This window comes from Canis lupus, chromosome 18 (genome assembly GCF_048164855.1).
Source record: "Canis lupus baileyi chromosome 18, mCanLup2.hap1, whole genome shotgun sequence".
Lineage (NCBI taxonomy): Eukaryota > Metazoa > Chordata > Mammalia > Carnivora > Canidae > Canis > Canis lupus.
The window spans coordinates 29,141,232-29,164,109 of NC_132855.1; the positions used below are offsets into that span (position 1 = coordinate 29,141,232).

The 22,878-nt window shown below is 37.2% G+C and overlaps 1 long non-coding RNA gene across 3 annotated transcripts in view; it reads right to left on the bottom strand.

Moving 5' to 3' along the window:
• Nucleotides 1–22,878, bottom strand: part of LOC140608922 (uncharacterized) — a 182,395-nt gene that overhangs the window by 103,018 nt on the left and 56,499 nt on the right. The window contains exons 2-4 of one of the 3 annotated variants that reach the window (XR_012010923.1): nt 4,766–5,141; nt 4,381–4,541; nt 382–563 (exon numbers count right to left, since the gene is read on the bottom strand). This is a non-coding gene — a long non-coding RNA (uncharacterized lncRNA). Of the gene's footprint in view, nt 1–381; nt 564–4,380; nt 4,542–4,765; nt 5,142–6,764; nt 6,915–22,878 lie in introns of those variants that run through there. The other 2 variants (XR_012010922.1, XR_012010921.1) reach the window with 2 other exon arrangements.

Genomic DNA, 22,878 nt, shown 5'->3' on the forward strand with positions numbered 1-22,878 from the left:
AGAAAATGTGGTGAATGACATTGTTAGCTGGTTGGAGCCCTTGGAAGTCTCATCTATTGCTCTGGTCTTCTTATGAATCTCTGCTTCTGCTCTTATGTCTCAAAGCTAATGTGCTGGGCTACTGTGTTGGGAATCTCCAAAGTAGTGGGTGATTCCATTTCTTCTTTTGACCCTTAACAATTCCCTACCTGAGGAGCTCCTACTTGGATTCTAGAATTCTCCTGTCCTAACAGAGCCAAGGTGTGGGAGAAAGTGAGTGAAGACCAAGTCAACTGATATGTTGGGTCAGAGTCCCTCACGTTCTGCTGCTTAGCCATTAGCAGGGACACACATTGATATTTTGCATGTACTCGAAGTCAGCAAAGCAGTGCTGTGACATACCCTTTTTAAATTTCTTTTAGGTGCATCTAGGTGGCTCAGTCAGCTGAGCGAGCATCTGACTCTTGGTTTCTGCTCAGGTCATGATCTCATGGTTCATGGTATTGAGCTCTGCCCTTAACAGGGAGTCTGCTCGAAGATTCTCTCCCTCTGCCCTTCACCATGCTTGTGTGCGCTCTCTCTCTCTAAAATAAAAAAAAAAAAAAGAAATCCTTTAGACCTTGAGCACAGTTTGCTGTTGTTTTGTATATTATTATTTTGCATGATTTAGGTACCTAATTATATGAGTGATGAAAAGAAAAATGGATAATGTGACAAAAATACTTAAGGGGCTTGCTAAATTTTTCCCTATTCTGAAACTAACCCTAGAGTAATATTTCTGTTCCATTTGCAAAATATACTCCTCTACACTACTCTAATTTTACACTAGCTAACCTCCATATTAACTATAATGAATAAATAAGAATCCTAACTTTAAAGCTCTCTGGATAAAGTTACCCATGTGAGATGGGGCTCAGTTGTATGTCAAATCTACCCTTGCAACTTTCAAGTTGGAGTTGTACTGAAATCATGTTGTGGTTCTTTGTGGGTTTTTTTTTTGGCTCATAACATTTTATATTAATGTCACTTCTTTACTATTTGGCTGTCTCCAAACTTCTGGTGCTGTCTCAGTTTTGGTTTCCAACAGTGTTATACATGTCACATGAACTAGTTTTCAATTAGAGTATCTCAAACGTATTTTCTAAATTTGGGATAAAACTAAGATTGTTGTTGTATTGAGGTAATGACAATGAAGTTGCTATGCAAGTAATTATAATGATTATAAGATAATTAATCAGTTTCACAGGTTCTAACAAACCCAATGACCTTTCTCTAAAACTACTTTGTAATCTTTAACTTTTCTGAAATGAAATTTATAGAACCTACAAATCTATATCTATATATACACATACATATACACACATATAATTTAAACTAATATAGATTTAATATACATTGATTTAAACTAATACAGATTACCACAATATAAAGAAACATGAAATATAAGAAAAGTGCCTTATAGCAAAACCATACATATACCAGTATGTAAATGCACAGCCAGCCACTATTTCACTAAAAAATAAACACAGTCTCACATATTTTCCAAAGGCACCAGAATAACTGTCTCTCTTTGAGAGGCATTGCCTGTGACATGTCCTTCTTACTATCATGCCCAATCTTGACTCTCCAAAATTCTTCATCTTTTAGTTTTCAACCTCTCTTACTTTCCACCAACTTTTGGTTTTTCTCTTTGCACAGAAGCAATAGATTTGTTGCTCCAGCTGCTTCTTCCACTGCTGGTAGAGAGGATAGTTTCTTTTTCACACTGGGGTTTGATACCATAACAGCAATGATACTATAAGAGAGTTTGATGCCATAATCACTTCTAGAGAAAATGCCACTAAAAAATGTTTATGTTCTTAGCTTTCCCTGGTCTGGCTTAGTATGAAAGAGCTGGGGACATTGGTTTCTATGTGAAAGTCCCCATTTCTTTTGGTAGGCTTCTGATTTGATAGCTCTTAGCTGTAGCAGTTCTAGGCGGCCCAGTCTGTTAAAATTTTAAGTCTAAAAAAAAAAAAAATTTAAGTCTGCCTTCTCTGACACAAAACAAACTGATCTGTTATAGATTGAAAGAGAATACATTTGAGACCCATGTGAATTACTGTTTTTCCAAACTATTTACTCATTATATATTTAAAGGTCACCAGGACACATCAGTGTTTCAACTTTCTGGGAATTATTCACTGCTGGTAACTTAAATGAGGCTGCCCTGTTTTTCATTACAAGCTGGTATTTTTAAGTCTGTAAGTTCTGAACTTCTAATGTAGAAGCAGAACAGAATAGCTTGGTTTCAACATTCTGAATCGTGGCAAGGAGGTTTCATATTCCCAAGATGACCAGAGGAACCGGATGTGATGTTATCCCCTTTAGTAACCAACATTATCCTAAACAAGAGCTTCATATTTTTACCACATTGGGCAGGATCTGCTGGGTCTAAGTTGCGTTAAACCATCGCCAAGTTTCTGTTTGAGCAGGATAAAATGATCTCTTACAATAATTTATTTTTATTCTCTCTTTAGAAACACTGTTATTTGATGGAAGAATAAACAGTGTTTAATAGTTTTCTCCACATGGTAGGATCATGTGTGGTTTCCATTTGTTTGATTAGGCTTTGCCAGATTTTAAAACTGTCCTTATAAACAAGATTCTCTTTATAATTAAAAAGAAACCTGCCACATACTATCACAATTATAATCAATACTGTTAATTTTTTTTTTCAAATGAATATTTTATCATAGTTCTGGGCAAGGGTCTTGAGGAGGAAATTTGCCAAGGCTCTTGTGCTTCTTATACTTTAATATGCATAGAAATCATCTGACGTGTTATTAAAATGCAGCTTCTGGGGGCGCCTGAGTGGCACAGTTGGTTGAGCATCTGATTCTTGGTTTCGGCTCAGGTTGTGATCTCAAGGACTTGAGATCGAGCTCCATGTGCTCCGTGTGCTCAGTGTGGAAAACACTTGAGTTTCTGTCTCCCTCTGCCTCTGCCCCTCCTGCTCATACTCTCTCTATATATAAATAATAAATAAGTTAATCTTCAAAAAAATGTAGACTCTGATTCAGTAAGTCTGAAATCCTGCCTTCACCTTACAAAGTCCTTGGTGATGCGCATTCTGACGCTGCTGGTCTGATAACCACATTTTGAATGGCAAGTTCTGACCAGTGGTTTCAAATTTTAGCTCCCCTGAAAACCACCTGGAGGGCTTGTTAAAAGTGCCTATTGCTGCTCAGCCCTACCCCGCCCTGCTGTTTCTGATTCAACAGGTCTGGGGTTGGGCATGAGGTTTTGCATTTCTAAGCAAGTTCCCAGGTGAAGTGGATGCTGCCACAGGAATTTAGTGATCACACTCTGGGGCCCTGTTAAACCAAATCTGCTTCCCAGACCACAAGAACCTCAACATCCCTGGGAAGCTTGTTAGAAATGCAGAATGTGAGGCCCCACTCAGGACCTACTAAACAAAACCCCACATTTTAACAAGACCCACAGGCGATTCACACGTTAAGATTTGAGCAGTACTACCTAGACTGTCTCTTAGTTCCTGTAAGTCAGTGACTCTCAACTTTAGCCACCCGTTATAACAAACTGTGGAGCTTTTAAAAATCCTGATGCCTAGGCCCAACCTCAGAATAATTCCCTCAGAATCTCTGTCAGTGGGACCAAGACATCATCAGTTTCTAAAATTCCCCAAGGGATTCCAATGTGCAGTCAAATTGGAGAACCACACCGTAGATGACACCAGAGAACGGAAAGGTAGACATCAAACACATGAAGCATTCAAGTGTTCCATTCCATTTCCCTATTGCTATCCTGCCAGACAATGTGGCATCAGCCACTGGGTGAACGGGAAACATTTGGGGTCAGGGCATTAAGTTGCTTTGCTACCTTGGATTTTAGGAACCGACATACACATTGTGGCTCTGTTGCCTGGCTCACTTTTCTCTAGCTTTCTCATATGCAAACAGAAGCTAACTAATCTTTTATTCTGTCTCCTCTGGGCTAAGACCTTTGAAATATAACCCTCTGGCATTTAGGTTGTTGTGTCCCTACTTTCATTCAAAACTGTTGTATTCTCTTCTCTGTTTGGATTTTAATGGAACAGAAAGAGCTCCTGCATGGATAGAGTATACCAAGATGCAGATTAAGCTACTTTAGAGAGATAAACAGCACATAATTTAACAGACACAAGAGATGATTTGTGTGACAGATTAAGTAGAATAAAACGCTATCCATATATAGGTCATTTTCCCTAAAAGCATCGTGTGGTCTTGTGCAAGGCATGTGAGCTGCAACACTTGCTATTATAAGTCTGTCCTAATATTCTCAAGCCTTTAAACCTTTTCTAGGCCAGCCAAAGGTTTGTGGTTGATTGTTGATTTTGGAAGAAATTCATGCATTACTCACCTACGAAGAAGTGCTAGATTTGTTATGTCCAACGGTAATAAAGATTGCTTTTAGTTCTGGATGATGTTTCTTAATTTTATATTCCAGGAAAGGGTGAAGTCCATTTCTATGTACGTATCATGGGGATTTCTGTATGCATAAGGGCCATGATCTGATCTGTTCTGAAAAGAGAAGCATAGTTTATGAGGAGAATGAAATTTATTTTGAATTTCTCCTCAGAAATGAGGAATATGTTTGAGAGTTTTCCTCCTTTGTATCTTTGTCAACGTTTTAATTTATTTAAAGCTTTTTGATTCAACTTCTGTCATCTCTCATACTAAAAATTCCCATAAATTTGCTACCTATCATCTGAAGTAGAATTCTTCTCACTTTTCCATTTCCTTACCCTAGTGAGGCAGGAATTTGTTGTTCTTCATCCCTCTCCTGTCTTCTTGATTCTTGTCCACAAAGGAGGCCTCTCGCAACACCTCCCATATCTCCATCATGTGGATCGCCCCTGTCAGGATGCGCTCCCTCCTGTGCTTTCCTGAGGGCAGCAGCATAGCTACACACAGTTCCAGAGATGGTTTTGACTGAGGCCAGGAGATGGTCTTCTTATTGGTTCCTCACATCTTTTTTAATGTACCCAGGATTGTACTGACTTTTGTATAGGGTCTTGTTTTCATGGGTTTACTCTGTTGTGCATTTTGGATATTTCAGAAACAAATTGATTCCTCCCAGGTCCCTTTCCTAGCTGTCGCTTAGAGTCCAGTGTCATCACCCTGTAAAGACAAAAGGGATTATTCTTCCCTAATTCTATTACTTAGATCAGTCAAATTAACCAAGTAGTAACCATATGGTCCTTTTCCCATGGCTGATGGGACACAGTCACAGTTTACCAAGGAGGAGAATGAAGTTGAATGGTTGTGTAAGAGATGGATGAGTCCACAATACCCTTTCATCACCCATAGGTACTATGTTTTGGAGCAGATCTCTAGAACATATTCATGTAGCATAACGGAAACTTTATAACCATTGAACAAAAATTCCCCATTTTCCCCAACTCCCCACCCTTGGAAACCACTACTATATTTTCTGCTTCTATGAAGTTGAGTATTTTAGATTCTTCATGTAGGTAGAATCATGCAATATCTGTCTTTCTGTGACTGGCTTATTTCATTTAGCCTACCTTCCTCCAAGTTCATCCATATCACAAATTGTAGAATTTCCTTCTTTTTAGAGGTAGATTAATATTCCATTCTGTGTATATACCACATTTTTTTAAAGATTTTATTTATTTATTCATGAGACACACAGAGAGAGAGAGAGAGGCAGAGACACAGGCAGAGGGAGAAGCAGGCTCCATGCAGGGAGCCTGATGTGGGACTCTATCCCGGTCTCCTGGATCAAGCCCCCCGGCTGAAGGTGACGCTAAACCGCTGAGCCACTGGGGCTGCCTTATATATCACATTTTTAAAGCCCATTCATCCATTGGTGAATACTTGGGTTGTTTTCATATCTTGTTTACTGTGAATAATGCTGCATGAACATGGGAGTGCAGATATCTCTTCAAGAGCCTAATTTCTATCCTTTTGGTTAGATATCCTGAAGTGGGATTGCTTTTCTTCATATGTCAATTATATCTCAATAAGGCTATTAAAATATATATATATATATATTGTATAAGGCTATATAAAATATATATATAAATTCTGATGCATGGCTTTGAGGCTAAGGGTGAGAGAAGAGATACAATGAATCTCTGAGAGAAAGGATCAAGAGGTGGAGGGAGATTGGGTGCATGAGTATTGCCATCACATTTCAGTGAATACGAAACCCCTGCCAGGGAAACTCTGCCATTATTCAAAGCTGAGAGCCTAGAACCAGCTGGTAAATACCTGGTTAAACACTCTTACCTCATATCTCCTAAGACCTTTCTCTGCCAGGCATAAAAACACATATCCAAGATCCATCTTAAACCATTCACGAAACATTACAGGGACATCATTTTGATAGATTGAAAGCAAAATCCCCACCATACACATTATGGAGAAACCTTAATAGAACAATAAACCATGTAGTCTTACTACATGGAAGACTCAAAAATAAAGCTTCTTAGGCAATACTCCCTGCCTCCTCCATAAATGTTAGTAAATGTGTAACAATCATGTTGGGGTCAGGCATTGATTTGTAGCATTTGTTATTTCTGTCCGATGATGACTCCCATCATGGCTGATCTCAAGCTACTGGGGAGAGAAGTTCACAATAGACTATTGCAAGTTGCTATGAACAGGCCCAGGCTCAGTACACCACTATATACCAGCTACCAAAATATTTGTGATTTTTTGGGCTTCCAAATCTAATTTTCCTTTCACTTTCAAATAACACAGAGACTGACTACTCACAGGTATCTCAAAGATATATTTTCCCTGGCAGATGTTATCTTCAAAATTTACTGCTGTACTGCTGTTTATTTCAGGAAGGTTTTAGAATCATCTTAGGAATCTCCAGTAAAGTGTATTTTCCCATCTGGCCAGTATTCCTAGAATTCCTGCAAAATTCTGAGGGGAAAAAAAAAAAAAGCAGTACAGTTGGCATCCAAAAGCATATTCAGGAGTTAAGGTGCAAAGCCTAAATAAACCGTAAGTCACAGTACTAAGAATGTTTAAGACTGATTTGAAAATCATCTCAAACCATGTTTCTCAAAAAATGTTTCTTCTTGCTAAATCTATGTCTGTTCATAGCTAGGAAAACTAAATGGAAATGGGATGATCTTTAGAAATGTTACATCTTCTACCCCCTAGTTGAAACTACAAAGTCTATCTGTGAATATTTACCTGAGTCAAGCTTTTGTCCATTTTTGCAATCTGTAATTTCACTGCAATAATTTTTTGTTTTTAAAAATCTATTGTAATATTCAATATGTCTTCTTAAATATATATGGCCTGTTCTCTCTAGCCATAAAATCCTAAATGTTTGGGAAGGAATGGAGAGCAATTTGACAGATTTCTACTCACATCTCTACTGCTCATTGAGAAGATGATCTAAAGACTGAGCATCCTGCCAGTAGTCATCTAACAGAATAGCTAGTAGGGGCAGCCCTTTTCTAATTGTAGAAACAAACACCACCCTCTGGTAAACTAGACTTTATATTAAAATTTTTCGTGTACATTTAATGATGAAAGAAATTGAAGAGGGCACCAAGAAATGTAAAGACATTCATGGATTTGAAGAACAAATCTCATGGATTGGAAGAACAAATATTGTTAAAATGTCTATACTACTCAAAGCAATCTACATATTTAATGCAATCCTTATCAAAACACCAACAGAATTTTTCACAGTCCTAGAACAAAAAATCCTAAAATTTGTATAGAGTCACAAAAGCTCCTGAATAATCAAAGCAACCTTGAAAAAGAAAAACAAAGCTGGAAGCCTCACAATTCTGGACTTCAAGTTACATTACAAAGCTGTAGTAATAAAGACAAGATGGTACTGGCACAAAAATAAACACACAGATCAACAGAACAGAATAGAAAACCCAGAAATGAACCCACAAGTAAACTGTCAACTAGTCTTTGAAAAAACAGGAAAAATATCCAATGGGAAAAAAGAATGTCTCCTCAATAAATGGTGTTGGGAAAAACTGAACAGCAACTTGCAAAGGGATGAAATAAATGCAAAATGGATTAAAGATCTAAATGTGAGACCTGAATCCATAAAAATCCCAGAAGAGAACACAGGCAATAACTTCTTTGACATCAGCCACAGCAACTTCTTTCTAGATATGTCTCCTGAGGCAAGGGAAATGAAACAAAAATTAACTATTGGGAGTTTCTGCACAGTGAAGGAAATAACAAAACCAAAAGGCAACCTATGGAATGGGAGAAGATATTTGCAAATAACATATCTGATAAAAGGTTAGTGTACAAAAAGGTTAGTGTAGAAAATATATAAAGAACTTATAATACTTAACACCCAAAAAACCGAATAGTCCAATTGAAAAATGGGCAGAAGTCATGAATAAACATCTTTCCAAAGAAAACATACAGATGGTCAATAGACACATGAAAACATGCTCAATATCACTTATAATTAGGAAAATACAAATCAAAAGTATAATGAGATACATCTATAGAAGGGCTAAAATCAGCAATACAAGAAACAACAGGGGTTGGCAAGGAAGTGGAGAAAAAGGAACCCTCTTGCACTAATGGTGGGCATGCAAACTGGTGCAGCCACTGTGGAAAACAGAATGGAGTTTCCTCAAAGAGTTAAAAATAGAACTACCCTAGGATCCAGCAATCACAGGACTAGTATTTACCCAAAGAATACAAAAATACTAATTTGAAGGGATACATACACCCTGACATTTATAACAGCAACTTCTATAATAGCCAAATTATGGAAACAGCCCAAATGTTCATCGATTGATGAATGGATAAAAAAAGGTGTGCATTTATATTATATTTATTATATTATATTATATTATATTATATTATATTATATTATATTATATTATATTATATATGGGACTACCCCTACCAGCTATTCTGTTAGATGACTACTGGCAGTGTGCTCAGTCTTTAGATAGATATATATAACTCAGCCACAAAAAAGAATGAAATATTGCCATTCGCAGCAACATGAATGGTGCTGGAGAATATAATGCCAAGTGAAATAAGTTAGAGGAGGATAAATAGCATATGATTTCACTCATATGTGGAATTTAAGAAACAAAATAAAAGGGCAAAAGAGAAAAAAAAGAGAGAGAGAGACAAACCAAGAAACAGATTCTTAACTATAGAGAACAAACTGGTGGTTACCAGGAGGGAGATGGGCAGGGGATGGGTGAAATAGGTGATGGGAGTTAAGGAGTGCACTTGCAATAAGCACCAGGTGATGTATGGAAGCATTGAGTGATACACTGATGTTAACTAACTGGATTTTAAATTAAAACTTCAAAAGGTAAAAAAATTATATTTAATTAAAAAATTGATATGTACTTTTATAATATTTTATCCTTTTGAAAGGCAAAATCCTTTGAAAAGTAGTTCAGTAATTTGGAAAGTAAAAAACAAATTGTAAAGTAAAGCATTCAGCTTTAAAAAAAGACTTATGGGGATCCCTGGGTGGCGCAGCGGTTTGGCGCCTGCCTTTGGCCCAGGGCGCGATCCTGGAGACCCGGGATCGAATCCCACATCAGGCTCCCGGTGCATGGAGCCTGCTTCCCCCTCTGCCTATGTCTCTGCCTCTCTCTCTCTCTCTCTGTGACTATCATAAATAAATAAAAATTAAAAAAAAATACAGCACTATTTAAAAAAAATAAAATAAAAAAAATAAAAAAAATAAAAAAAGACTTATGTTCTAATACAATGTGTATGGCTAGGTAAATCTCTGTCAATAGCCCATACACTTGCATAGAAAATTAAATACATTAGATAGATATTCCGTGGAATATATTACATGTAGGTTAAACTAACATCAACAATGCATTGAAATCTCCGACCCCACAATAAATACCCATTCTTATCTGAGCAGGGTAGTATGGAAGTCCTAGGTTGTCAATAAAATATTACGTAGAGGAATTCAAATCTGCTTATTGTTAATTAAATGGCATTGTTTGGATCTCTAGATTCTTGGGGGATACCAAGTTAAATGAAATGAACAAGACAAATTACCTAAAGTAATACACTAATTTCAAATATATGTATGTATATATTTCATAAATATATTTCAGAATAACCAAGAAGCAATGTATGTATTCTACTTCACATAAGACCTAGATTTTGCTATTATTTCATGTATTGGCATTTGAACATGTAAAGTGTAAATTGTTCTTATTTTAACTAAAGTACAGGATGGGTGAACTCTCATAAGAAGGTTGTGGTTAATACTTGTCTAGATGTGAGTTTTCCATTACACCACAGTTATTTTGCTAGTTAAAACATTCTTACTACTAGGGAGAAAAAAATTTAATGGGTGAGCAATATATTTTATGTTGTTTTCTAATGAATGTATTCTGATTCTGGTTAGTCTTGCCTTAATAGAGATGACTTCTCTATCAGCATAAGGATGGTAGAGTTTCACTGCAATATTTTGGGGGAAAATTTATGCCTCCAGGTTTGGCATATTTTCTTACTGAGACAAATATTCCTACAATCATTTTTGACAACTCAGTTTCCAGCAATTTGTAGGTCACATTACATCTCTCTTTCTATGTATTTAAATAGATGTCCTTCCTTCAGAGTTGAACAAACTGGAGTTTCAATTCTAACTCTGTTCACTTACTTACTGTTGACTTTGGACAAATTATGTTCTATTTCTAAACACTATTTTTCAAATCTAGAAAATGGGCCCAGCAATGTCTGCCTTGTAGGTTTGCTATGAGGATTATATGTAAAAATGTACATAGAACATTTAATTCAGCCCTGACACTTAGCATATAATAAATTACATATACATATGAGCATAAAGGCCTAGAGCTGTGCATAGGGACATACATATAGGCATATATGTACATGGAAAAATAGATATTAACATAACCCCACACACATATGGGATTTAAGCCTCTTACATAGTCCCTGTTCAACTTGACATATTTCCCTGGGAATCCTTTGATAGCTTTTATAGTTTAACTGTCATCAGAGAGCATGTGAACTGGGGAGGACAAGAAGGAGAATACATTAATTTTTTCATGATCAGAAAAGAATACCTATTTCCTCCAGGCATGACAGCATGTTGTAGGACAGTGACTTTTTAAAAATTTGATTCCAGCAAACTTGTTTTGTAGAGTCTTATATGTCCAGTGAGCAAACAAGCTCTATTTGAAAAGTGATCATCATGTCTAACCTCATTTTCACAGGTGGAAACCGAAACTTAGGGAACTAGAAAATTTACAGTTGAGGTTTCACACATTGAAACTGAATACAGAATCACTTGTCTTTTATGTTGACAATGCTGAAAAACTCATTTCTTGGTATGGCTCGCGTGATCATAACTCAAAAACATTTTGAAGACAATGCAAACCATCCAATCTGGAGACAAATGGAATATGTTTCTAAAGATGAAATATCTTCCAACCTATTTAATATTTAATTGGAAGCATAGAAACATACCAGAAGTAGTGCAAGATTTAACCACTTTGTTTCAAAGGTCATATTGGTGGTAGATTAATTAGTATGAACTTTGTGAAGATAGGCACAGTGTCTCAATATTTTGAACTCTGACCAATAGGAAGCAACTTAGAAATTTTTATTGTGAACACCTAGAATACTATCAGTTCTTAATTACTGTTTGAAGCATTTAGCATTTGCTGAATAAATGTTTGTGAAATTAAATTTGAGGGTTGTAGTCATGCCAGGCCACTTAGCATATGGTAGTGATTTTTGCAACATCTATGATCATAAATTCTCTAACATGAAGCAAAGAAAGGAAACAATAAACAGGATAGGGAAAAATTTATCTCACCTCTGCCTTATTCCATAAGGTACAACATACATACAAATATAGAAAATAGAAATATCACAAGCAAAGGAATCACATTTGAAATGTCATTAAAAGAAAGTATGTTTGCAATGTGTTTGGGCTCAAGTTTTACTCTTGCCAAAATCAAACTTCTTGTTTGAAAGATAAAAGCCTTATTTTTCAAATGACCTCAACTGCAGCCAATCTCTACAGAACAATTAGTGACCAGTAACAGTTTAATGGATTAATATTAGTGAATATGAAGTATATGAGCCTGAGTCTTCTGAATTCCCATTTGATTCAAAATGAATGGGAAAAGAGACCTTTCATTAATATCTTTCCATTTTTTTATGACTTCAGTTTTATAAGTAGCCTGCTCTGTAAAAGATCAAAAATGTGTCTAAATTTGCATATCCTCGGTCAAACAGTCATTCATTGCTTCTGCACACATTCATTGAGAACCAATGGTGTGTCAAGGCAGTAAGCACATATTATTTAGGAGCTGACACAATGGGCTTCAAAGCACTGACATTCAAATTAAAAAAAAAATGTTCTCTTAATTCTTTGTATCTTCTTGTCCCTCTACTTTGTGTGGGCATGACTGCTATTGCATGCCAACATGCTAGAGTGATGTTAGCTCAATTAGTCATCATCATGCAAGCAAGACAATAATGTAGTTTACCTTCCATCAGTTCTTTGGATAATTCTGATATATTTGTTGTATTTGCAATTACATATACTTTATTTTTCTTCCTTGTTTTGGTTGTAGTCTTAAGGACTTTATGTTAAATAATTATATTTTAGTTTGTTTCATGCATTATATGGAATTACAGCAGATGTCTCATTAATCTGTGTTGGCTTTCTATGACGCTTAACTTCTTAAGTGGAAGAGATCACATAAACTCTAATGAACACTTGCAAATGATTGAGTGCTGATATAAACATTAGCAGTACTAGAGGTTGCTCTTGCTATGAGTCACTCTAAGGATCACAGATATTTTTTATGTTTTACAAGTGCTCTGAAAAACCTCAAGTGTTAGAAAAGTTGAGACATGGCCCTTTTAGAAATAGGAAAATTAGATTGATATTCCCCAGCTCCTAGGACAAAAATACAGGCTGGCCCTACTCTATGATCACAAAAACCCTAAAAATGATCAAATCAATTCCTTCATAGGAACACCTGTAGGAATATTGTCTTAAGAAAGTAAACAATGCTTTATAATATAAAGGATAAAGGTAAGCTTTTATGTACTCCTGAGAAGTTGGATCGTATCCCTGTGACTCATTTTGAACGAATTTAGACTTTGGGAATCATTATATAGCACATACATTGACTGGTTGTAGTTAATATAGATAGATATTCTATAAGCTTATATACGTTAAACTTGCAGGTGAAATTTAGTAGCTAGCTAGTGGGTAGGTAGAAGGTGAGAAACTTGGATGGAGAGGGATAATAAACCTGGAGCAAAGAACAAAACATTTTTCCCAAAATTATTGCACCACAATCCACAGTATTACATTTTATCTCATGACCCAGTATTACGCATACAGATACACATATTTATAGCTGAAAAAGGAGTAACTACACTTAATACAATGTAAGATATGCTTTGAAAGGTAAAAGATTCTTTTCAGTGTTTTCTATTCTGTTTCATATCACCTTTGAAAATGTCATATCTATTACAAGATAGTGGTCATAAGTTGCAGTTTGATAAACACTAAAATTGAAGGTCAGATCAATCCCAGAAGCTGGTAGTGGGGGTAGGGCTGGGAAAGTGTGGGAGTAGGGCCATGGAATGGGGCCACTGAGGCAAGTATTACGGAGGTATTTGTCCTAACATACTGACCCTTTGCGTACATGAATTGTATGAGCCACCTAAAATGTTGCACTATTGCATGTCACTACATGTCCTAGTCCCAGCCCTGAGGGCCAGAGGAATTTCATTAGGGGATGAAAACATGGAAGAAAGTTATCAGAACTAGGAAGGTAAGTGACACCAGGAAAAAAAAAATTGAAGACAGGAAAATGGAGCAAAGATTTTAGGAATAAAAAAAAAAAAAAAGATTTTAGGAATAATGGTAGGTCAGATCACCCAACAGGCTATATTTTGGAGCAGATTATCCCAGAGGGCAAATTCACGTTAGGTTCAAGCAAAGTGTGGAGCTACAAAATCAAGAAGTTTAACCTGGAACGTCTGAATCTTGCTATTGTCAGTGAGCTCCTGGTTGGGATGAAGCACTTCTGGTTTGGGTAAGAATTATGTGTATAGAGCAAAACTCTAATAACAGTGGTCTAGCATACAAAAAGCTTCTTTTTTTAAGATTTTATTTATTTTTTTATTTATTGAGAGAAAGAGTGTGTGTGTGCTCACAAGCAGAGGAAGGGGCAGAGGAAAAGGAAAAAGTAGACTCCCTGCTGAGCAGGGAGCCCTGATGTTACAGGACCATCATGACCTGACCCCAAGGCAGACGCTTAACTGACTTAGCCACCCAGGTGCCCCAAATATAGAAGGCTAATTTTCATCATGTAGCATCAAGTCCAGAGGTGGGCAGTCTAAGACTGGTGAAGCTGCTTTAAAGATGCCATCAAATCCAAGCTTCCAATTGCACCATCCTTAGCCCAGACCTTCATCTTCATGAAAACAAGCAGTCCACTTCCACTCACAAACCTCCACCTCCAGGTCACAAACACATCCCAGTTAGTAGAAAGAGTATTCCTAGGAGGAGAGAAGGAAGGGAGGAGAAAAAGTGCAGAGGAAGGAAAAGGAAGAAAGAGAAGCTATACTTTCCTAGAAATCTTTAACAAATTCATCTTGAGTCTTATTGACCAGAACTGTGTTGTCACACAGCTACTCCTAACTGCAGGAGTGAGGAATGCTGCTCTTTACCTGGGTACATTTGCTGCCCCCTGCCAAATGATGAGATTCTGTTAGACAGCAAGAAGTGGGGGGGCACCTGGGTGGCTCAATCAATGAAGCATCTGCTTCTGGCTCAGGTCATGACCTCAGGGTCCTAGGATCAAGCCCTACGTTAGGTTCCCTGCTCAGTGAAGAGTCTGCTTCTCTCTCTTCCTCTCCTTCTGCCCCTCCTCCTTGCTCAAACTCTCTCTCAAATAAATAAATTAAATAAATAAATAAATAAATAAATAAATAAATAAATAAAATATTTTTCTAAAAAAGGCAAGAAGGGAAGAATAGATAGGTATTGTCTGTCACATAGAAAAGAGGCTAATCCCAGAATGACCAAACCAATCACCTAATTGAGAGCACCTGCTAATGGAAGAAGTATATGTTTTCCTTCCTATTTTCAGCTGAGAAAACTGAGGCTCAGAAGGCAAGCCATGTTTCTCCTGGGCACCAGACTCAGGAGGGATAGTGGGAATATTCTATGTTTTTCCTCTTTCCTACTAGATAACCCACTCAGGTTGTTTTCTGAATCCATAAGAAAAGTGAGTGTGTAGTTGAGGAAAAATACACACAGACAAATACTGTGGTGGTGTGAATAAAGAGAATCACAGTTGGAAACTGCCCTTTCAGACCAATCTTCTAACTTTCGGGTTACACTTAGGGTTTTTCAACTATACATCTAGGGCCTGCTAATTTGTTGTTGTGGAGGCTAACCGGTGCACTGTAGGATATTTGGCATCATCCCTGGGCTCTATCTAGTTATAGACTCCCCTCCCCCAATTCCCTACCAGTTGTGACTACTAAAAATGTTTCCAGACATTGCCAGATGACTCTTGGTGGCAAAATTGGACCTGGTGAAGAACCACTGGGTTGAAATATAAACCTTGGTAGAAGCCCATCCTGGTGGATTTGCTGATAGAGAATTTTTCCTAAAACTTAAGGAATAGGAATAGGAATAGGAATATATGCAATAGGAAACAAGACCAAATGAGAGCTGGAGGGGGCTCTCCAGTGTGTTCAGGCCTGCTTGACTCCAGCCCTGAGAGTGCATGATGAAGTAAGTACTAGGCTCCGTCTTTTAATTGGAAGCCTAGTCTTAGGGAAAGGAGAAGAGCAGGGAAGTATCATATGTCAGAATCTGCCTTTGAATCAGGGCTGACACAGAGCAAGAAAGAGTAGCAGAAACACCAGAGGAGTGTTCTCCCTTGGCTTGAGATTTTCTGCTCTTCTCTGGGAGTCACGTTTTTTTTTCTTTCTTTCTTTTTTTTTTTTTTTTTTTTTTTTTTTGTGTGTGTGTGTTTTTTAACATAATCATTTCATCTGAGTTGGTGAAGCAGTAAATAATTAAGCTTATTTATTTGTGACTGGTTCAAAGAAGCCTCCAGAAAACCTGATCCCATCATTCTAAAGCAGCGAAGCTAGGCACAAAGGCGAAGCCTCATCAGTGTAATGTGCCAGATGAGGGGCTGGGATAGGACTGACCTGAATTATTCATCCTTGACATCTGGAAGGTCCATTTGGCTTTTGAAATTTGATTATATTTTGGATTAGTGTACACTTTGTTGTCAAATGTTTCTAAGGCCATGATTAACTATTTAAACACTCCGCAAATTACTTAAATCCTCAGCTAACAAGTTTATCGATTTAGGCTGTGGACAGTGGCTACAAATAGACCTATATTTCTTACATATTCTCTCTGCCGAACCAAGTTTCCCTTTTTCACATTTTTTTCTTTTCTTTTAGTTATTTTTAAACTCCTTTGATCATCTACTTCCTGCTCTCTTTATTTTTGCTTTTTTTTTCCCCATTGAAGTTACTGTTACTCACTCATGATGCTATACTGTTCTAGGGGTTTCTACCTGTTGGTCTGTGAAGCCCTAGGCAAGCCGTGGATAGTCTTCCCTGGGGTCCTTGAAACCATGAAATAATATGCCGAATTTGTGAGGATGGACCTGCTTTTGTCTGTCTTTTTGCTGTCTGCACAGCAGTCCATAGACCTCCTCAGATTCCCAAAGGGTCTTTACTTAAAAATGGTAAGGGTCACTGAGGAACCTTTGCTCCAGGCTTTCAACCTAGAAGGAAGGGTACATGTAGGGGAGGTTCTGCCACTCGGTAGGTTCTGTGCCTTGTTTCCTCATTTAACCCACACAGCTTCTAGATGAGATGAGTGTTGTTATTGTCGTAAATAGTTGAAGATGTGAAGACTTGGAGAGACTGGATAATTGCTGAGATGACCCAGCTTTCAAAGTGGCTCATGGGTCAGAATTCAAGTGGCTGTCTTCCAGACTGCCTTGAAAGTCTTTTTTAGGGCTTGAGTAATATTGAGCAATTGATAATCAGGCTCAAGTTAGAGACAAGGAAAGAAATGGAGAGAGGACACATAACCCTCTGCCATGCCCGAAGGATGTGATGAGCAGGATGCAAGTGGGCCATGATCAATTTCCTGGAAGAAAAAATGACTAGAACAAAAATATTCTCCATTACATTAATATAATATTTTAATAGTCTGCACTATAAATATTTTCTGTACTTCTTAGTGCTGTGCTAACAAAAAGTGCTATGCCTAACATAAAAGGCTGATTTCAGTAGATATTAAAGAAGGGATTCATAATTCAGTTTCACTAATTTGTAGAAAACTCAATCTTCTTAAACTCTGTTTTTAACATTCTTAAATTTATTTTAAAATGTATTAAGCAAACCATTAAAATATTTAATACAAACTAACTGTCCAGTATAAGGTAAAGGTAGGTTTTTTTGTTTTTTTGGTTTTTTTTTTAAGATTTTATTTATTTGAGAGAGAAAGAGATAGCTACAGATAGCCTGGGTTGGGAGAGGGAGAAGCAGGCTCCCCATTGAGCAGAAAGCCCAACGTGAGTCTCATTGTGGGCTTGATCCTAGGACCCTGAGATCATGACCTGAGCTGAAGGCTGACACTTAACCACTCAGGTGTCCCAGTAAAGGTGGGTTTTAAAATAGTGAGCCTTAACATTGTAATTTCAGGAAATGATCTCAGTGCATGGGTGGTACAGATAGATATTAATGCCATCCCTGGAGAGGAAGAAAGAGGAGGGAAAGAAGACAAGGTAGGAGTCTCTGCTCTTCTCCCAGAGCACTTCCTTTTCCTGCAGGAAGGAGCAAGCAATTCAAGAGGCTATAATGGCTTGGGAGGGACCCATTAGATGTCACTAATGGAGGGCAGTAGCCTAGTGACCTGCTGAAGGCTCTTGAGATCCTATCTGAGACACTGAGTAGTAGCTTCTCAGCCCCTTTCTTTAGCAATAAACTGGATGGATTAATAATAGCTGCTACTTTTGAAATTGTGATAATTAAGTCATAACTCATTTAGGGCGCATCATACAGTGCTCAATTAACTTTAGCTATATGATTGTCAATACCCCTGCTGGTGATGGTGTGGTTGGAATATGAAAGCGTTCCTTTTCCTGACACCAACATGAGTCAGTGTTGGCTTTGTTATAACTTAACAGGTAATTACATTTCTGTGAAAGGCAGAACCAGTGCAAAAAGAACTGACTGGGGAAATGCATTTACTCTCTATATATCATAAATATTATAAGTATCATAATATATATAATATAAATAATAGAGTTATATAGTTAATATAATATAAAATAATATAATGAATATATTATAAATAATATAATGTGTAATATAAAATCAAACATGAAACTGGAGACACTAGATTCCTCATAACAGTTTTTAAGTTTCACCCATGTAGGAGACGAATAGTTGAAAGATAATCTACTATAGTTCAGGTACTGTTTCAAATACCTGGATGTACTAAATTTTTTAAAAATTTTATTTATTTATTTATTTATTTTAATTTTTATTTATTTATGATAGTCACAGAGAGAGAGAGAGAGGCAGAGACATAGGCAGAGGGAGAAGCAGGCTCCATGCACCGGGAGCCCGATGTGGGACTCGATCTCGGGTCTCCAGGATCGCGCCCTGGGCCAAAGGCAGGCGCCAAACCACTGCGCCACCCAGGGATCCCAAAATTTTATTTATTTTTTTAAAGATTTTTAATTTATTCATGAGAGACACAGAGAGAGAGAGAGAGAGGCAGAGACACAGGCAGAGAGAGAACAGGCTCCCCACAGGGAGCCTGATGTGGGACTCAATCCCAGGTCCCAGGATCTCGCCCTGAGCCAAAGGCAGATGCTCAACCACTGAGACACTCAGGGGTCCCTAAAATTTTTTAAAATAGTGGAAATTCTTTTGAGGAGAGCTGCTGTTTCTGGAACTAGATACTAGGGTGGGAATTCTGTAAAACAAATATTTAGAATTTTAGTGTCACATGGCTGCACAGTAAAATGAAAGTACTCCTTTAGGAATCAGTAAACTGACTTCTCTTTTGAAAAGAACATTATTATGACTAAATTCTTCTCTCCTCACCCGTAAAAGGAGTAAATCACAAGAAATCCATAAGCAGTCCCCATTCCAGAATTCCATGATTTTGGTATTTTAACTTAGGTGATTACTTTAACAATAAGGATATAATTCTCTAAAAGAGGTATTGAATACATTAAAATTGGCCTGCAGACAGAAATGTAGAGGTCTCATGTTCCATAACACCTTTGGTACTGTTGATACATAACTGGCACAGTTGTCTACCATCACTTTTTTTTCCTTACCATCAATCTTGGGACCAATAATCTATAAATACCAACATCAGTTTTTGGTGAGAGACAGAAGAGCCTACAAGTACAAAGACCATACTTCCACACTAGGCTGCCAGTAGAAACTTCCAATTTGCCCATTTGTCCCATGTGCTCTGAAAGAAAACACTGTAAGCTGGTATAGCATTCATTTTAGAGAAGTATTCAGATAAACAACAGCTTGATTATGATAAAGATAATGACTTTTCATTGCATGTAATCTTTCATCTGAAAGAACTTAAAAGGATTCCTTTATAAGAGGAAAAAAAAATCTATCTGGAAACTTAGTCAAATCTATAAGGTGTTATACCTAACGCCTTTTAAAAATTGTGATATAATTCACATACCACAAAGTCACCCTTTTCAGGGTACAATTTAGTGGTGTACATAACATTTTAAAATGAGGCAATTTAAATTGGGTTTAGCACACAATAGCCACTTCATCAATATTTGTTCCTACATCACTCCATTTTGAATTTGAAACAGATGAAATGAAGGCACAAGAGGCATTTGGGGGTGGCTCTGTTCTCTCTTGCCCCTCTGTCTAGTTGTCCTGGTGCTCACGAGAGTAGATTGTATCCATGTCTCCCTAGCTCTGTATTTATGGAAGTCACCTTGGTGGTTTGAAATGGCCATGGAAGCAATTATAGTGTGGAAACTGACCAGTTCTACAGATCAGTTATGTTCTGTTGTTTGAGAGCTGATCGTTAAACATTCACCAGCACACACTGATAATGTCTATGAATGTCTTCAACGCTAAATGTTACCATTATTCAGGGATATAGTAAGTGCTTGGTCTCTTTGTACTGGCCTAGAAAGTTAGCCAAGTTCTTATCTATTGGAAACAGAGACTCAACTGGTTAAATAAGACATTCTTAACTAGCAAGTTGACTTCTGTGTGACTGGTATGGGTAAAAAAAAAATCCACATAACATAAAATTTACCGTATTAACTGTTTATAAATGTACAGTTAAACAGTGTTACATGTGACTTGCTTTTTTTGTCTTCTATACCATTGTGTGGTGGAGGATGAGTGTGATTATAAAATGTTTAAGTGGTTCATGATTTCATCTGTAAGAAGATGGTTAAATTGTATTTTGATCAGGCTTATGATTTCACAATTAGTTTTTGATTGATTTATATCTGGCTGGTCTTTCAGAATCCCTTACAACTGTTTTCACATCAGGCTTACTCTTGGTTACTGGGGATCCTGTACCTCCTTCCTAGAGCGTTTCAGTTATGTAATTCAGCTTTAATGATTCCTGCAGTCTCTCTCTGACACTCAAATCCAAATCTCAGATTTCTAGAATAGGACTGAGATTCACCAAGCTTGGGTTCAAAAGACAGTTAGTTACATGGTTCCAATTCTGAGTCCATGGCAATCATTTTGAATGATGTGCTGGTGGAGGCAAAGTTCAGGATCTGTTCCTTCATGCAAAGTGATTCTGGGCAGTTAAAGAATCCAGTCTAATATAGTGTGCTTTATATATTAGATTATGATAAATAAAATATTGAGTTAAGATAGTTGGTATTTTACCTACAAATGTCTAGAATATTATAGTGTATATAAAATTAGCATAAAATTTCTATAATCTTTAGAAGACAGAAGAGGGTTAATTAACATAATTCATTTGAGACTACATCTGGCTAAAATCTTTGTTGTACAATTATAAAACTAATTCCTTGGATTTAAACAGGGACTGTTCTTTGACAGTTGCTGGTGTGAGTTAAGCATTAACACATGTACTCTCATATTGTTCAAATGAGAAGAGGGTTTCAGATTTTTTTTTAAGTCTAACTGACCCAAATTTTTTAAAAAAATTTTAAGTAATCTCTACAACCAACATGGGGCTCAAACTCATGACCCTGGGATCAAGAGTCACATGCTCTAACTGAGCTAGTCAGGCACCCGTTTTAGATGTTTTTTTAATCCCACCGAAAGGGGACAAATTGTGATGGAAAGAGTTAAAGTGAATAGTTTCCAGGCATGCAACAATTTACAGTGAAGTCTGTAGTCTCAAGACCTGTGCAGGCATTTCCTCAAAAGGCAATTAAGGTATAAGAGACAAAGAATACAATTTGGCACCAAGATTTGGACTATGAATAACTCATACCATTTTTATACCACTCACTAGCTGTGTGATCTTGAGCATGTTACTGAGCTTTCATTTCCTGTCCATAAAACAAGGAGAATGATATCTATTTGATAGAGTTGTATTGAAAATTAAGTTCTATAATATGTATGAATACCCTTGTGTACTATAATATTTTCAAAAAGGTAAAATATTAACACTTTTACTCAGTTTTTATTTAAAGCTTATCTATTTACCACCTCACATCAATGAGAATGGGGAAAATTGGAGAGGATGTGGAGAAAGGGGAACCCTCCTGCACTGTTGGTGGGAATGTGAACTGGTGCAGCCACTCTGGAAAACTGTGTGGAGGTTCCTCAAAGAGTTAAAAATAGATCTGCCCTACGACCCAGCAATTGCACTGCTGGGGATTTACCCCAAAGACACAGAGGCAGTGAGATGTCAGGACGCATGCACCCCGATGTTTATAGCAGCAATGGCCACAATAGCCAAACTGTGGAAGGAGCCTCGGTGTCCATCAAAAGATGAATGGATAAAGAAGATGTGGTCTATGTATACAATGGAATATTATTCAGCCATTAGAAACGACAAATGCCCACCATTTGCTTCGACGTGGATGGAACTGGAGGGTATTATGTTGAGTGAAATAAGTCAATCGGAGAAGGACAAACATTATATGGTCTCATTCATTTGGGGAATATAAAAAATAGTGAAAGGGAATAAAGAGGAAAGAGAAAAAATGAGTGGGAAATATCAGAAAGGGAGACAGAACATGAGAGACTCCTAACTCTAGGAAACGAACTAGGGGTGGTGGAAGGGGAGGTGGGCAGGGTGGTGGGGGTGACTGGGTGACGGGCACTGAGGGGGGCACTTGATGGGATGAGCACTGGGTGTTATTCTATATGTTGGCAAGTTGAACAGCAATAAAAAATAAATTTATAAAAAAATAAAAAATAAATAAATTAATTAATTAAAGTGCAGCTCTTTTTGTGTATAACCAAGCATTTACATATTCCTAATGTTTACTTATTACTTCATCAACCTTTTTTGGCACTCACTATTTGGCAGATACTGTACCAGACCATTGGGATACTGAGCTTCATCTAAAATGATATGTGCCCTCAAGTAGCCAAACCCAAAGCAACTTGTTATTTAATCTAAGTAGTTACAACATTGCTCATATTATAAAATCATGCCTAAAAAGCACTAACCCCAAGTCCATAGACACCAGGTATTTGCACAGGATCTTCAAATTCAATGGGCTACAGATAATGTATCTTCCTTCTGGTGAAGCATATAATAAACAGCTAACTTGAGAGATGGCCTTTCCTGGAAGGATATTCCTGGAGGAGGGTTCTTTGCAACACTGAGTTTGGG